The sequence below is a fragment of the Hetaerina americana genome, unplaced genomic scaffold (genome assembly GCF_022747635.1).
Source record: "Hetaerina americana unplaced genomic scaffold, ioHetAmer1.1.p SCAF_2, whole genome shotgun sequence".
NCBI classification, from domain to species: Eukaryota; Metazoa; Arthropoda; class Insecta; order Odonata; family Calopterygidae; genus Hetaerina; species Hetaerina americana.
In genome coordinates this window covers 96,589,306-96,606,710 of record NW_027286763.1, presented here as the reverse complement: position 1 = coordinate 96,606,710, position 17,405 = coordinate 96,589,306, and positions in this window count along the sequence as shown.

The following is a 17,405-nucleotide window of genomic DNA, read 5'->3' as shown; positions in this document are numbered from 1 at the left end:
ATTTGGCCTGCCAGGGACTACTCCTTAGGGGCTCTACACATGCCTAGAGGAGACCATAAGGCTAGTGTAACTTAATATCATCCAATGAATCAGTACATTAGGCCTCTTGAAATAGTACAAGAATTTTCACCGACAAATAAATTAGTGAGGTACCACCTACCATATCATGAACCGCTGGGCTAAGAGTAAAGTAGCCCAAGATTGTGTAAATCTAGGCCTTTGGTCATAATTAATGCTAAAAACAAAAGGCTACCTAAGAAATTTAATTTCTTTTAATTTATTTTAATTTCTTGAGAATATATTACAATAAATAAGACCATGACAGCTAAAGGCGCTAGTATTTTTTGCCATAATTTTAGGTCAAGGATGCCTTAATGGGTATATAAACAGGTACAGGCCATCTAAGTTTGTATAAATGTCAAGCCTAAATAATCATGAAGATATAATAATTATACTTATGATCCAAAATTATTTGTAAATATTGTGAATGCAATTTCAAAGTAGCCAGAATGCAGAAGAAACTTATATGCTCATACATATGCATATTTCTGGTGGCATAGAGTTGCAAAGGTCTATACCTATGCGATTAGGTACCAATATTTTGTTTCCATGATCACCCATGAGACATGCTAACACAAAATTGGAAGCAACTCTATGTAGATCGTATACCATGTTGAAATATAAAGGTGAGGGAGGGAGGCATTGTATGGTCTAAATCCAATACCAGTGCAACTTAGCAAATAAACTTATGCATGTCACATTGGGTGGCTTAACGTATTAACTGTGGCCCTTAAAAGAATTTTTATACTCTTATTTGCAAGTGAGTTAAAAAATTTTCATCCTAAAAATATATCAATTCTGGTTTTTGGAAAATTGAACTCATTATACAGGTGTATTGGTTTGAAAAAATATACTGGTACATTCTAATAGTCCAGGAGGAGTATGCTGGTGTATAAGTTTATACCTCCCATTCCTTGTTTCCAGTACTTTTAAGGTATCCAACTGCCTATGGAACCAAAATGTAAGGGTCATACCTTTCTTGTTTTGATTATTAACTGGGTCAACGGCTCAGTTAACTGTTTTCAAGGGAGAAGGATTAGATAAGTGTGCGCGTTTGTCTGGTCATTGTGTCCTCATGGTGATGGTGGCACCTCTGAAGGGTTTACTTTAGGAACCTCTAAGCCAGCCCTGGAGTGGTGATGCATAAGGGAAGTTAATAGCTAGGGTGCAGAAATCACTCGCACTGCCTGCACTCATTGCCTCATCATCTTGTCGGCCATGCATCATTGAAATATCCATCGCAAAAACTTAATTCTCTGCATTTGCCCAATTTTCTGTAGATTCTAGCATCACACGGTTTTTGTGTCTGTTTTGGTGACTTGAATTTCATATTCCTCAACATGTTTTGAGCATCATAGCTCTCCCAACATACCCTTAAATAAATCTGTGTAGTTTTATCCCAAACTCCAAAATGTTTAACTAATAATGGATGTAATAATTCAATGAAAGTTGAAACTGCCCAAAGACCAATGCTCAAGTTCTAGTGGTTACAGGTAATGAAATACCCCCACAGACCATGCTATTTAAAGGAGCACCAGGCTAATCAATCGCATTTATGTATATTTAAAGCAGTTACTGCTCTATGCCCTCAATTTACATCAGGCGTGCAATTGTTACATTTCAAGGAAGTGTGCCATAAATTGGATCAGGATTTCTGTGACCGCAGTAGTTCATGTGTACGTCAGTGCAATATTTATGTGTGTTTATGACATCTCTTTATAACATGAAAAAAAGAGAAGACGGCATTTTTTAATGTTGCAAGGGAGCATAATAATAAAATCAAATGAGCATAGATCAGGTTAGCAAGGATCAAGGAATTATTTGATCATGGAGCACAGCAACAATAATTAAGAAATGAAAGTATTCATTTAATTATAAAGTTGAATTAAAATGACTATTTTCAAAGAAAGAATTCTGATGTTCTCACTGTATAGTTCCTCAACTTTTGAGCCTTGAATGGAGGCCCGCCTGACTGGTAGTATTTCTTCCTGCTAACTAAAAACCTTAAGGTTCTCTCCTTCCTTGTTCACAGCCTTATTTATTGGATAACAGAAACTCCTGGTTTCCGGAAGAACTGACTTAATCCATGAATTCTGAACAAATTACTGCCATTAAGAAAGCCTCTTTTCATACCAATATTTTTGCACAGTTGTACAATTCCCCTTTGAATTCCACTTGTTCACTATCAAATGAAGGATATTTATTCTTAATTAAATATGGCTAATAGCAATTTTTAGTTTGGTAAGTTTTCATCCATATTTTTAGATGGTTTATTTTGCATCATTGATATTTAGCAGATGAATGAAGAACAAAAATAATAGAATTAAATTAAAAGTTTTCTTTTTCATATTAGCTTAAATACCTTCGTTGATCCGTGCTCTTTTGAAACTGTAAGCATTGAATCACAATATTTGATGGCAGTGCATGTGGATAAACAATTTTAAAACTACATTGCACACTCCACGGGGTGGCATTGGATTACAATAGGAGGGAAAAAATAAACATTTAAGGGTAAATCAAGAAGTAAATCCTTAAAAATTATTAATATTATATGTAATTCTGAAATGTGCAAGCTTTGCTCGATTTTTTTGTGATACAAAATAAAGGTATCCGATTACAATTTTAAATTAGTAAGCCAAAAGGGTGTTTTAAATTTTATCACATTTTATTTCAATTATACTTATTTTTATTGTTGAACTTATTTATGTAATTGTTACACTTCTATTTTTTGTTACAGTATTTATTTTTATTGTTGTAATTATCTCTTTATTTTTTAATTTTTTACTATTAAAATTTTCACAGTTTACCTATGTAAGCTTTAGGCTTTTCACACTTGTCCATAATTTACAGTTCTTAAGTTGTTCTCTGAAGGATGCACTTCCAGTGGAATTGTTAATTTTTTATCATTAGATCTCATTATTCATGGCACCCTTGAGTTTTAGGAAATCATTATCATGTTTTTGTCTAAAGAATGCAGAAAGGTTTGGGGCCTTGAGCCCCACTCTCATTTAGCTTTTTTCATTATTTTGTCTTTACCTGAATCAAAGCAATAAAAGTGATTGTCTCTGGCCGGTGGTGAATCCAAGATCTCAGTTAAAAGATATGAAATGGATGATTTAATGCATGAATGTGCTCTCAATATTAAAATCAAAACAAAGCTACTAGCTATCCTGAATTGTATTTGATGCAAAAATTGTTATTTTTGTAATTGGTTAGTGTGAATTGATGGCTATTGCACTTATGTGTAATGACCCAGGTGCAAAGACAGGTTTAAGATTTTATAATGCAATATGTTATCTTTAATGAAAAGTCCAATTTCATTGGTTATACAGGGTGCAGCAACATAACTTCCTTTTTTCAAATGCGAAACACTGTCAAAAAAGGAATTTATGCTGCCGCACCCTATAGCATAGCTGCAAAACATGACGCATTCCATAGGTTTGAGAGTCACCTCTTGAATAGACTGATTTAGAAAATATTACCTATATCTTTTAAAAAAAATAATGATGAGTGGTCTCAAGGCTTGGTTAACTCTTGCTAAATACCTCAAGTATTTACAAAGGTGATTCACTTGTCCTAAAACTGATAATATTTAGATATACTTGACTCTTATATAGATATACTCCATTCTTATACAAGTTTTGAAATGGATTTTCGAAAGCAGAGCTGATATTAATAATGTAAACCTTATTTATCTTTATTTCAACTGTCTTAGACTCCAGATTTTATTGCATAATTGTTAATTTTCGCGAACAGCATATCTTAATTGTGCTCATTACTCTTGTATCAAAAATCACTTCAACTTGTTATATTATGTGGTTCAAGTACTATCAGGTACTTCATATGACCAACCAACTAGAAAAGCAGTGACTTTGAGATGCTTAAAGCAAAATAATGTTAAATCCTTTTCAATCATAAAATGTGACTGCATCATCCTGATAGGGAATAATTGTAATTTTAATATCTCTGGTAATCTACTTTGACTGAAAATAATGTAGCCATTTTTGGAAAATTGAGTCGTTGATGGAATTAGGTTGGGAATTTTAGTCTAAATAGCTGATTTGACATGGCACTTTGCACCAATTGGCATCCCTCTAGTCATGTTCCAGGAGCTACCTTGTGCCATTGGTGTCAAATGCTGTTATGCATTAATATAAAATTTCTTTTTCTTAACACTCTTCCATAGCATACCAAATCAGAATCTCAGTGAATGTGTTCATTTGCCAAGGAGAATTTATTTTTTATTTTTTTATAATTCTACAATTTGATCATCCATGTTATCTTAGAAAAATATTAATTGTTGCATTTGCATTCCCTCATTTCCCATAAATAAAAATACTTTCAATCCATTTATCGTATGATATTCCATTAAAGGCTAAAATCATCTTCATTTATTTTTCTCTTAAGCTCATATAAACTGGAAATTGTGTGGCTAGTTTGAAAAATTTCTTTAAGTAAATGTAATATCTTTATATATATATATATATATATATATATATATATATCCCTGAGGAAGGGTTTAATATTTATTATCAGTGTGATTGAACTCAATGAGTTAAATTCAGTCATAAATAAATAAAATAATTATGCAGGAAACTAGTTTTTCCTCATTTTTATTTTTTTCTAGACTTAGTTTGAGTGCTAATTATTCTATGAATTTTCAAGTTGAATCTCTTAAAGTTATATAAATGGACTGATTTTTTTAATGATTCATTCATTTTCAAACCAAATCGAGTATTATTCAAAACTTCCAATGTTGTTAATATTGATGAAAGAACAATTTTGAGGGTAAATTGGTCGGTAGTACAGCACCAGAGCCCATATTGGCTTGTCGATTAATACAAAGAATTAAGATTTTTATGTACATAACACTTGGACGTGAGAAATTTGCTGTGAATTACATAGGGAGCTCATTTCTTAGTGAAAATCTGCTCAATACTTATGTTTTGTGCTTTACCTAAAGCACTCCAGTCCAACTCTCTTTTGGAGAATAATTAATTTTCATGGAAATCACTTATAATGCAACAGTATTTTTTTATTAAATGTTTACGTACCCTTTTCATTAGCTCTCTCTAATTCCATGGACAAATATGAAGTTAACAAATGGTGAAAGTCTTGTTGGCGGATCTGATTCTACAAAAATATAATCATTGTGAGAAAAGATTTTTCTTGATCTCATCTTGAGAAAAGGGATACTTTTATAAGTCATACATCCATTTTACTTAGCATTGTACCCATAATGGTATTCAAAATGTACTCTCTTGGTACCACTGATATAGGTACTTGTGCATCTAGAGCAACATTTGTGCTATTAATGTTTCTTTTGAAAAGTGTTTTGGATGTCTTGAAATTTAATCATATTAATGGCTGTACCCAAGTGGAAAATTAGACATGAGGGGAGGGACTTCTGGCCCAAAACCCTCATATTCCTTGGTGTAATGTAAACATCGTACTTGATATTATGTGTTCATATTCTAAATCAAACTGTGAACCACCCAAGGAAATTGTCCTAGTAATGCAGTGGTGGATCCAAGAGTAAGCTAAGAATCTTGAACCTATCCCCTCAGTCAGAAGTCGCATTGATGTTTAACAATGCCATAGTATGCCAAGATTAAAGTCTTCAGGAAGTATTACATCTTTTAACTTGTGGATCTGCCACTGTAGTTGTGTGCCTGCCTCCAAGCAACTATATAAAAATGTATAGAGCACTGTAAATTGCATTCTGTAGTAATGAAAATCTTAATAATGTTAAAAGGTAATTCATATTCTATAGATTGCAATTTGCTCCCCATGGTTTTAAAATGTTTTTTCCTAATCAATGATGCCCCTAATTTTCTTTTGAATTTCTAATGAAGTATAATGTGTATTCTTCATGCCAGCACATGTCCTGAATTATCCATGTGCAATATGTACACCTTATTGAATAAACTTATATTTCTTGTGAACCCAGTATACACTACACACTTTTAATTCCATTTGTCAACATTTGAGTGTTCTAGTCCTGTGATGTGTAAATACAATTACCCCTGTAATGACGTTGGCTTGGTTAATTATAGCCAACTTGTAGTATTCATTGTGATTTTACCTGTTTCAATGCATTAATTTTTTTCAGTGAATGGAAAATGCCCTTTTGAAATCAAATCATTTTGATTTTTACAAATTCAGTATTAGTGATTCCCTTTGCTCTAAATGTTTCACTTTTGATATGTCATATGTGTGTTCTGATTCAGCATTTAAAGTGATTTGATTTCTAATAAAGAGTAATTCTAAATGAATTTTGTGTGTTTTGTGTCAGTAATAAATGACAGGCAGTATTTTTCCTACACTTAAATGTCAAATATATCCTGTTGTTATGTCAGATATATGTTGTTGTATTCATTATTTATAAATCAATAGATGTAAAATTAGTTCCCTTTGGTAAATAATAATAGATAATTCCTTGACTTGTGACAGAAGGGAATATCTTCTTTAAGGATTTTCAAGGAATCCATAGTACCCTTGTAATCTTCAATTTAGCAACTCTATAGTCACTGAAGATATTCATTGATTATAATTAATCTATGCCTTTTGAATTGCTAAAGTGTATTATGAGAAAATATTTTTGGGCAGTAAAATGTGACCTTATTGAAGAAAAAACAATTTCAGAAAATAGGAAGGATAAATTAAACATATGGGTAGGATAGAATGAATGAAAGTAGATGGAAGTGTTTATTCAAAACTTAAAATAAAAAGAGGAATAGTACATACAGTTTAGGCATTTGATGAAAATTCAAGTTTGATAAAGAATCATCTGCAAAAAGAGGGAATTTATGTTCAGGATACAGGACTAGACACATTATCTGAGCATATAATCTGGATTTCATGATCCCAGCTCTAATTCATTAAGGAAAGTGAAAAAAATGTATTAATGGAGTATAGAGACAATTGACTGGATATTGTGGAAGGCAGACAAAGAAAAATTAGGTGGGGAAGGAATTGGAGGGGAAGTCAAAGAGGACAGAAAAAGTCGACTGCGAAGATAGTGAGTGGTAGTGAGATATCGTGAGATGTGAATGGAGGGAAAATCTTAGGTTAGCTTAGAGGAGATAGGGAAAGAATAAGATTTCAGCTGCCATGAAAATAGTGGAAGATATTCATGTAGGGTAAAGGTGTCTAGTGTCTGTAGCATATTCACAAAAACTAGGCTGATGTTTAACACATGTAATGGAAAATAAGTGAAAAACAGTGGATAGATTTGAGGTGGTTGTGTAACCTAAACATGGTCAGTGGTTAATATGCAGCAATTTCAAAGATATAAAAATCATTTGCCTTGACATATTTCAGAGGAGCTACTGAGGCATCCTCTTACAGTAAATTTCTAGGGACTTTATAGGCACAAGATATTATGAAAAAACCATAAAATTGTATTTGTGTTCATTGTGCCATAGTCAACAAAGTTAAAGCCAACATTTGAACACAAAGTTGTTTCCCTTTTGAAAAATTCTAAGAACCCTAGGAGATGCCATGACAGTTACTTTGATGGAGTCATCCGCTAATGTGCATTACATGCAGTAATTTCAAAGTGTTAAAATCATTCCCCTTGGCCCGTGGTGAAATGCACTCGATTACAATTACTTGTGTTATTGTACGTGAGGTATTTCATCATAACATGTTCTTCCTTTAAAGCACCTAGAAATTCACAAAATCCCAGACAAGATAAATCATTTTTACCATTTGAATTTGCTGCATTTTAATGCACATTAGCAGATGATTCCTTTAGGAAATTTAATAGTTAGAAGTAACTGTCAAGGCTTCTCCTGCCATTCTTTGAATTTACAGTGACTATTTTGGTTTGTGTGAGACCAATTCTAGAATGCCTTTTGAGGGTAAGGCTTTTATTTTTAGCACCATGTAGTTTTTTGCAGTGATTGGCTCCTCCTTTCTCCATGTCAGTCTCTGATTGTGTTCTTAGATTGGCTGATTGATCAGAGCAAGGATGGAATAAAGGACCTGGATATTTTACTCGGTAATATGAAACTTCATGTCATTTTTATTGTGTCGAATGTGGATCTTTTGAGAAAATAGCTTTCAAAGACATTCATTTATAAATTATTATTTTAGTGTTCTACATACTTTGGTGGGTACTTTAATAATTAGGTTAAAAGGAAAAAAATAGTTGGGAAAAAGGGAACCTTACAGTCGAATTATACACTAATACCCAGGAAATATATTTTTTGAATAAAACACATGGTAACGAAAAAACAATACAAAGAGTATATGATACTGAAAAAAGTAATATGGGAATGGTTTACAAGAAATTTATTTGCACAATTTTTACCAATCAGCCCTAGTAGTTGCAGTGGAATTTTAATTTTTAGATATGGGCAGAAGTTATACTACAGTCCCAATGCTTTGAAGGAAATGGATCATTTTAGGTGATGAAATACGCAAAAAATACTCTAGTGCACTCACATTGCAGTTGATAAGGGATTGCCATTAAATTCATTCCTGGCTTACATCAAAATCCATACAAAACACAGTTCTCCTCTCTGCGGTGTTGAAAACTCATTTAATTCGTTGCTTTTATGCGAAGAGCAACTTAGTTAAGGGAAGATATAATTTCAATTAACGTTTAAGAAGGAAATTTGATTGTTTTTTACCGCCAAATTCCGCTAAGTGATTTGTGTCACCCAATTTCCTAAATCTTTTAGGATGTGAATTTGAATGTCTCGATTATCAGCGGAGCCAAAAATAAAATATAATTTTCAAACATGCGTTTCGTACACGGCCACTGTAAATGTGTATTACACGACCACTGTGTGTTAAGTTCGGAGATGTAGCGAATTTCCAGCTGTACGTTTTGTTGTTGATTTTCAAGTCATTTGCGTTGAAATGGACTTCCAGAGATAATATAATGAAGGTCTCAATGAAAAATGTATTCCTATTTCGGTAAAAGGATAAGCTCTAAGCTGGGTAGATTGATACCAGAAAGGCATGTCAAAAAGTAACATATGGTACGTCTTCATTTAGTCTTAGTAAGTGTACGTGTAGATTTTGTAGGAACCATGTCCATACAGTGATCGCTTAGAGCAAGGTACTCCCTCCAGGAGGCACTGACGAGCTGTAGGTGGTTCTGCTCAAGCGACGGACGCGAAAAGTGGCATTTAATACTCCTGCGGGACCCTCAGAGCGGTCACTATTACAGTTATGTAGCATTTTTCTCTTTCCGGCAGAAAACTTAAATGAATAATCTATTTTGCCTATGGAGAGGACCGGTTGTGATCGTTTGTTTTTTCGGGAAATTTGACTTCGTTCGGTTCACACTGGTCCTGCAGCTCTGGATTCATTTCGTAGTATCGAGCGGGGTATTTCTTTATTAAGAGTTCGTATATTGTCGGAATTACTGCATATAAGAAGATAAGTGCATTAACTAATGTTGGCTTAAGCAGTTTCTTGATAGCAACCACTATATCGTGTTTTTTTCACCAATGTCTCTACATGTAGTTGCAAATGTTTTCAGTTTTTCATGATTTTGGCTTTGAGAAGTTTTTTTTTCCTAATCTCCTTCCAATTCCTATGAGAAAAAAAATTCTAATCAATTTTTCCGTGTCGTGAACAAAAATTGAAAGGAAATGAAGGCAAGGTACTTTGTTAACACCTAGCGCGTCTTCTTCTGATACCAAAGAAAATGATAGGAGAGTTTCAGGAACCGAGACCAATTCATGAAGCTGTAAAAGGGCGTCGTCCTTGCTCGAGTCTGGGATGTTGACGGCATTTTTGTTTCACCAGTGTGATACTGATCAATATGGATTCTTATCAGTACAGTGGACATTTCCTTCGATGTTTTTAAGCTAACGTCACAGCAGTGAATTTGTCTCAGGTTTTTCTTTATTGTATTTTACAACTTTAAGCCTAAACATTTAATGTCACATAATCACTAAATCTTCCCGTGAATGTAATGCGAAGGTGGGTTTAGAAAGATTATATACATTCATGCAAGGTAAACTTTTATTTTGATGTTATATGGGAGGCTGTCGTATCGTTGTAGAGGATGTTGGTGTTATGAGTAGCGATGATTGGATGTCTTCACAGAGATAAGCATTGTCACAAAATATTTTTTTCGGGAGCCCCTGCTGTGTATTTGGTGGCAGGAAATCTTGGACGTTTTTCATTTGACTACGCTGAAAAGACGCTCTTGAAGAAGCTCATGCACATCTTAGTAGCACTCGTGAGAGAATTTAAGTAAATAAGTTTCTTATGTGTTGATCAGAAGAAGGCAAGATGGAAGCCTCGGCCATTCGACGTTTTTTCTTCGATGAAAACACACGAACTGGTGCTTAAGCGCGGCTTTCCATCATCTAACATGCCATTTTCTGCCAAGTTCTGTATTATTAAGATTTAATCATCGAAAAACACACTATGAGAATTCTAGAGTATCTATAAAGGAAAGTGAGTATCTCTCTTCGGTTCTGAAAGGAAGTTAGTGGATACCGTTTTTCATACATAAAAAGTGTGGGGTGATGGCGAGAGAGACAAGATTATGACTATTTAAAATACTCTGCATCCACCTTTCCTGTCTCCTTTATATTTCTCCAAACAACCATCTCTCCTCACTCATCATACCCTGTGCTTCTTCATTCGTTTTCCCTTGAAGACAATTTGACCTTTTTCATCCCTCTCCTCATCCATATCTCAAATACCTCAAAATCTACGACTATCGTCTTGTTTTGACGACCATGGTTCCGCGCAGTTAAAAATTGCCCTGATTTCCAAAGTTTTCGGTAGTCTTTTTTCAATATCCTTAATCAACGTTCCGGTCATCGATTCCCTCCTTGTGAAAGCCTCTTTGCCCAGCGCACTTCTTTTTATTACATCTGTGCTACTTCGACTATCTTGGTCCAAGACGCAAAGACACGCCAACTGTTCTAGTCTAATTCAAATCTGTCCCCACCTGCTTTAGTTTTTACCCTCCTGTTTTAATATTTAACTTAGCTTCCTTTTTTCTCGAAAAAATCATAGCCTTTGTATTGTGCACATTAACTCTTATCCCACTATAAAAGCGCGATGGGCACAAAAAATAGCAAGCAGTCTGCTGAATTTTACAGCAGTAAAAAGCAGGAAAAAATTGATTACATCCTTGGTAATAATGTCTATCTCCACCATTGAGTCAACTGCCATCGCAAATGAACATCTTAATGAGGAGCACTAAAAGCGTCTAAAACTGAGAATTAAGTTTCGCTTAATCAGCATCATGAGAAAAAATATTTTCCTTTAACCTCATACAAATTGTGGAAATTGAAAAAATCACCGCATAGTTTTAAGTTCGTCATCAATAAAAAGCTGCACGGAGTGGAGGTACTTTTATTTGGTAATATACTTATGTGCATAAGACGAAACAATGATGTTAACTCCCTAAACTAAAAATGATAAGTTTTGATGACTAAAATGGAATTACTGTCTGAAATGGATACAAGTTATCAATTTCCCAGCATTAAAGACTTCGCTAGAGGCTAGAAAGTGGATAAATGACTCTTGGGTCAATCTATGAGCGGTTTCCAATTAAAAGAAAATTTTCCAGCTTCTGAGAAAATAAGTTCTGCTATTGAAGAACTTAGAAGTTCAAACTAACGAAATATTTGTCCCTACACCGTGAAGCACAATTGGTTTTATTACCCCACAACGAACTCAAATCTGTGAATTCACATTGGCAGGCGAATCCTGGTCAGGATGAATGATATTTACAGTGTGAATATCCTGTATTTTGTTGCACATTAGTGGATGGTTTGTTTAAAGGAGCCGTCGCAGCATTTCCCTCGAATTGAATTGGTAGACAGACAACGAGAATAAATTGACTGCTGGGCCGACGTAAGAAACATTAGGTAGATTTATTGACAGCAGAATAAAGAATTAAGTACAAAAATTTGAAAATTATGAAAATGAAATTATGTACAGCGTTAATAATCATTAATTATTCTATTTTTGGTGACCTAATGCACCCTACCAGATGCCATCGTGTAGGCCTGCGGGGTTATAAGTACGTAGGCACGTAACTGTAATTTGCTGGACCATCTGGCGTGTCCGAATATACGTACATACGTGCGTGCGTATTCCTTAGATAAACGTAAAAATTTGAAATGTATATATTTTTAGACCATCATTGGATTTTAAAAAAGTTGACCGGACTATAATCCTAAATTCATACCTAATTTGATTTTCATAGATTTGTTGCAACACTCCGAGTAAAAAGATTAGTCAAGCCGATTTTTTTTTAATTTGCAGGAAAAGTTTCTAATTATTAACTGTTTTGCAGATTCGAGTACTTTGTTGGAGCATAGGCCTCGTGTAGCTTGGTAACCTAAATGACAAAATGATTGGTATTATTGGAATCCCATTTGGCATATGGGCCACTGAGTACTCCAAGAAAAACGGTATTAATTCACAAATGCTTTTGATTTGTGCGCAATAAAACAGCGGAGATTTATGAATATTATTCATGATTCAATAAATGCTCATGATATCGTTTTTCCAAACCATTTCTCCGTTTCCTCGTCACGATTAAAGATGAGACGATAACTTCGGGTACTCGAAAAATGCGTCCATTCTCCATTCAAAATTTATCTATCATCACTATTAGAGATCGCCGTGCTAAAATCATAAACGAATAAGCAATCTACAGAAATCCTGTATAAAGTTTTGGAACGACGCAGGGCCTTGTTGTTTTCGAGGGAAAAATTATGGCGATTATGGATCAAAGAAAGAAACGGCATCGGCAGAAGTAACAGTTATTATTTCTCGGCAACTGAGGGATCACACGAATTCGTGTCCGGTTGGTGAGGTGGTTAGTTCAATTGCTTCTAACCCCGAGGGCACAGGTTCAAATCCCCGCGTAGGCAGAATATTAGTTATATCCCGACGGGGTGCCATACGGAGAGCGCTCTCCATCGGTTAGGACGTTAAATGGTGGACACCTTGGCATCTTTCGTTAAGTGTAGGCTAATTCCCTGATAATGCTACCTCTACCAAATAACCCACACATGCCAGAAGAAAATGCTTAAAGAAACGATTTTTTATTTAAAAGGTTGTGGGATAATGTAGTGAAGGAAATAAGTTGGTTGTCCCTTAATTCACGAAGACAGCAGGCAAGACCTAAAGGTACAGGACACCTGAGTTTTCTTGCCCCATCAAGGGAATTAGGATAACCCTAAATAATATCGGTAGATTCTACCGCCAGGAGAAAATAGGAGAGATAGACACCTTTACCGACAGAATCAAGTGTTCGTTCTTTCCTTGCATGATACGCAATAATAACAACACCCGAATACATTTGCTTTCAGGCAAACCTTTGGTGATTCAGTCAATTATTGCATAATCCATACGTTTAGGCATGAGTGTTATTTATGTATGATTACGGGTTTTTTTAGATTGAAACCGCAATACCTTAGCTTATATATCAATATCTCGCGAGGGACCTTTTCGAAGGCTTTCTTGAAATCTAAAAATTTTGAATGCAACCTTTGTTTCTCTCCCCCGAATCCACGATAACCAAAAAAAGACTAAATTGTGTTTCGTATGCTCTCCTTAGCCTAAATGCTTACTGCTTGCGGCAGAGTTTGTTCCCAACGTCGAGAAAGGCCATTATATCACTAATAATTATATGTCCTACGACTTTGCTGGAATTCGATGCTAAAGTAATCGGGTTATGATGATTGGGATTCTCTTTCTCGCCGCCTTATTAAATGTGGTGATGTGAGCCAGCTTCTAGTCGCAAGGCACTGAACCTTCTTCTATCGCACAATAAATAAACATTTTTGTGTGAAAAGGTACTAAGTTTATTTATTCGATGATCATAAATTTCCAAAAATCAAGCCTCAAACCATCGACTTTTTCTATCGACTTGCAAAAAAATGTTTTTGAATAAGGTGCCATATCTTCAACAAGTTTCTTTAGCACTTATGCGGGAATTTATTCCGAACCTAGGGTCATTTTTCGGAGCTATTTTTTCTATTCCTTCCTGGGCAAATAATTGGTCGTTCATGAGCTCTTCAATTATGTGAGGAGCCTCGATTTGAGCACTGATATTTTTGCTAGAGATATACTCGAAAATTTTATTAAGGATATTGGGCTTTGGGTTATCATCACATCAAATCATAAAATGTTGATTGTAAAAGTATGTAAGGCTTTTCACGTAATTTTTCCCCGTTTTTGCTCAACTTCTTTGGTTTTACTGTCTAACCTTTTCACTTTTCTTTGTCGTTTTCCTTTTGTCACTACTATTTGAATCATTTTTTAAGTTTGAGTGAACTTCTCTCTGTCTTCTTAATGCCACTCTCATTTATCTGTTGTAAAGTCTTGGTTCCTTATTACCATGTCTGCATGGTTTAGACTACTCTATTTCCTCACATATAGTATTCAAAACATTTTGAAAGTGTGTACTCTGTCAACACTGTGAGTTGCTAATCTGAATGATTGCGGTTCGTGTTTAAATTCTTCCGAAGCCCATAAAAGTTTCCTTTTATTGAATGAATACCTGTATACTTTGCGGGTTTTCTCCAACACTTTTTCGAAATTTCATGCGGTTTTCATTTCTACCAATATTACTTTGTGGTCGCTAATGCTCCCAGTTATGTCCACGTTTGAATAATCTCAGGGGTATTAGTTCCAAATACCATTTGTCGAGTATTCTCTTACCTAGTGTCGATAATTTGACTAATTGTTCTAACGAGAATTTGGGGAAAATTATATCAATCAGTTTTTTAATTTTTTAAATTATTTTACAAATACATGCATATTGTACCTAAAAATCAAGAAAAACTTAATTTTTAAAGTTGCATGTTTGGTGTCGAAACACCCCCCGCCATACATCCTATTGGTGGTATGTAGGGTACCACATAGATGTAGATCTATCTACATTTATACACCCTCAATCCGACGCAAGGACGTATGGCAGGGGGTGTTAGGTCACCAGTCATTTTACATACATGCTCCAATACACATGGAAGAGAATGACTAAACACACTATTCACGCAATATTCTTTATCCATATAACCATTATTATATTGTTAGTAACTACTCCACAGACTACTAAGAAGGCAAATAAGGAAACCCACTAAAAAGAGCGGGCTCACGTGGAACGCAGTCAACATTAATTATCAGGCAGCATTCTACTTATGCAAAACCAACAGTTCACTAATTCATAAGTAATGAAATGCACGTATGAATGAGCTATGCATGCTTAGAAAGGCTTTCGCATGAATATATACGCCTCTGTGGGTTTAAGATTGCATGAATTTGTTTGTTTTGCATTTGGTTTTATTCTCTTTTACGGGTGGTGACCTAACATACCCCGCCACACGCCGCTGCAGCGGTTTGCAGGGTATTATGTAGATGTGGATGGTGCTCTAGCAACCCACGTCATACGCCTTTGCACCGGCTTTCGGGTTATTCTCTAGATGAAGAAACGTGGAAATGAGTGAGTGAGAGTATCAAGAGCCCATAAGCGAGCTGTATTTCTTCATATATATATTGAACTCTTCCTACAGTTGAGAAATTACATTATGCGGCTAACTTTGAAACTGCGTAAAGTTATATCGCGGAAAATTTTCCAGGAATCAAATGGGTAAAGGTTTCGGTGAAACGTAGAGTGACCTGGAAAGACGTATTCATGGAATCACCCACGAAGGCGTGGGTGTGCATATGCTGCGGAAAACCCCCACGCTCGAAAAAGTCTTTGGGAAGGGTGTGGGGTGAGCAAGGGCTGGGTTGAGTGGAAGCCCTCCCTCTCTCATGAGGGTGGATGTTCCTTATCGCTCCAGCTCTTGGATGAGTCATCGGTGGGCGACTGTGGGGTGAGCTTGGAGGATAATGGTGCGTGGAAGTTCGCATTTGAAGAATTTTCTATTTCCCAAGAGCACCGTGAGTCGTTTTGCGGATAGTAGGGGGTGGAGATGCAACGGGTTTTCACGGTAGTGGGAGAGTGGTGGGCTGCTCGTTAGGGGCTGAGTGGCATGGGAGGCGAGCGCGGTGTTTCGTCACCGGACCCTGAGACGGGTTTTCGAGGGTCAAGGTCGGGAAGGAGATGCAAAGGTGGCGTGAGATGGAAGGGTAAGGAGGCATCGAATTACCACGAAAGCCACCACCACGATGTAAATTACTCCGCTTAAGTGAGGCCGCATTTTTAATGCGCGGTACGCATTTATTTGGGATCCATGGGAGTGAACGATAATCAAGGAATTGGAAAATTTCTGCGAAACGTGGTCGATTTGTTAAAAAATTGCTACAAGAAGTAAGTAAGCGTGACGGGTATGCTTGATGAATTAGGTTGTGAGCCCCTCGATTTACGTAGAGTGTAAGCAGGACTTAAACATATACACCTACATAATACCCCGTAAGCCGCCGCAAGGACGCGTGGCGGGGGGTGTTAGGTCACCACCTGTAAAAGGGAAAAAAATCACATACAAAATAGGCACATGCATGCAAACCTATACCCACAGTGTCGTATACATTCATTCAAAAATCCTTTCAAATTACACGTATGCAAATACATATACTATCAACTGACAAACAATTGCACCTTAGGATGCAGCAAAAAATTATCCAATTACGTGCAAGCATTCGACAAGTAAGAAGCAAAATTCCACTACCAAGTGGACATAAAACATGCAACGGTCTCCCTCCCCAAGGACACAGGTAGGGAATTAGACCCAACGCTACAGGTAGCGGGAGGGTCCCCCCCCCCACAGAGAGAGACACGAGGGATGGGAGGGGAAACTTAAAAACAGACTAAGCAGAGCAAGCAATACTGTTACGTTCATTAATGGACATCAAGTGCGGTCATGCGGGAATGGTTTTGCCAACTAAATGCACGAGGTCAGTGAAAGTGCATGCAATCGAGTAGAACAAATTTTTCCCTAGGCGCTGAGGATAGCAAGTGGAATTTTTGCTATCTATAACCCTGCAGTTGCTATCCCGTATACAACGGGATAGCGACTGTAGGGTTATAGATAGACGGGATAAAATAAAAGAGATAGTCAGATTCAAGTGTTCGTTCTTTATCTACACATTACCTCACAAGCCGCTGCAGGGGCGTGTGGCAGTGAGTGTGCAGTGAATGGATCTACATCTCCACAACCAGCCATGAGGGTTAGAAAACAGAAAGGAATCTCTTCATCTACATCTACATCTACATAATACCCCGCAAGCCGCCGCAAGGGCGTGTGGCGGGGGGTGTTAGGTCACCAACCGTAAAAACGAAAAATACCACATGCAAAAAACAACACGGAAAATCTCTTGATGCCCATGATAATATACTTGATAAACTTAGTAGAGTATCTAGATTATTAAAGGAATTAGGACGAGAATCATTCACA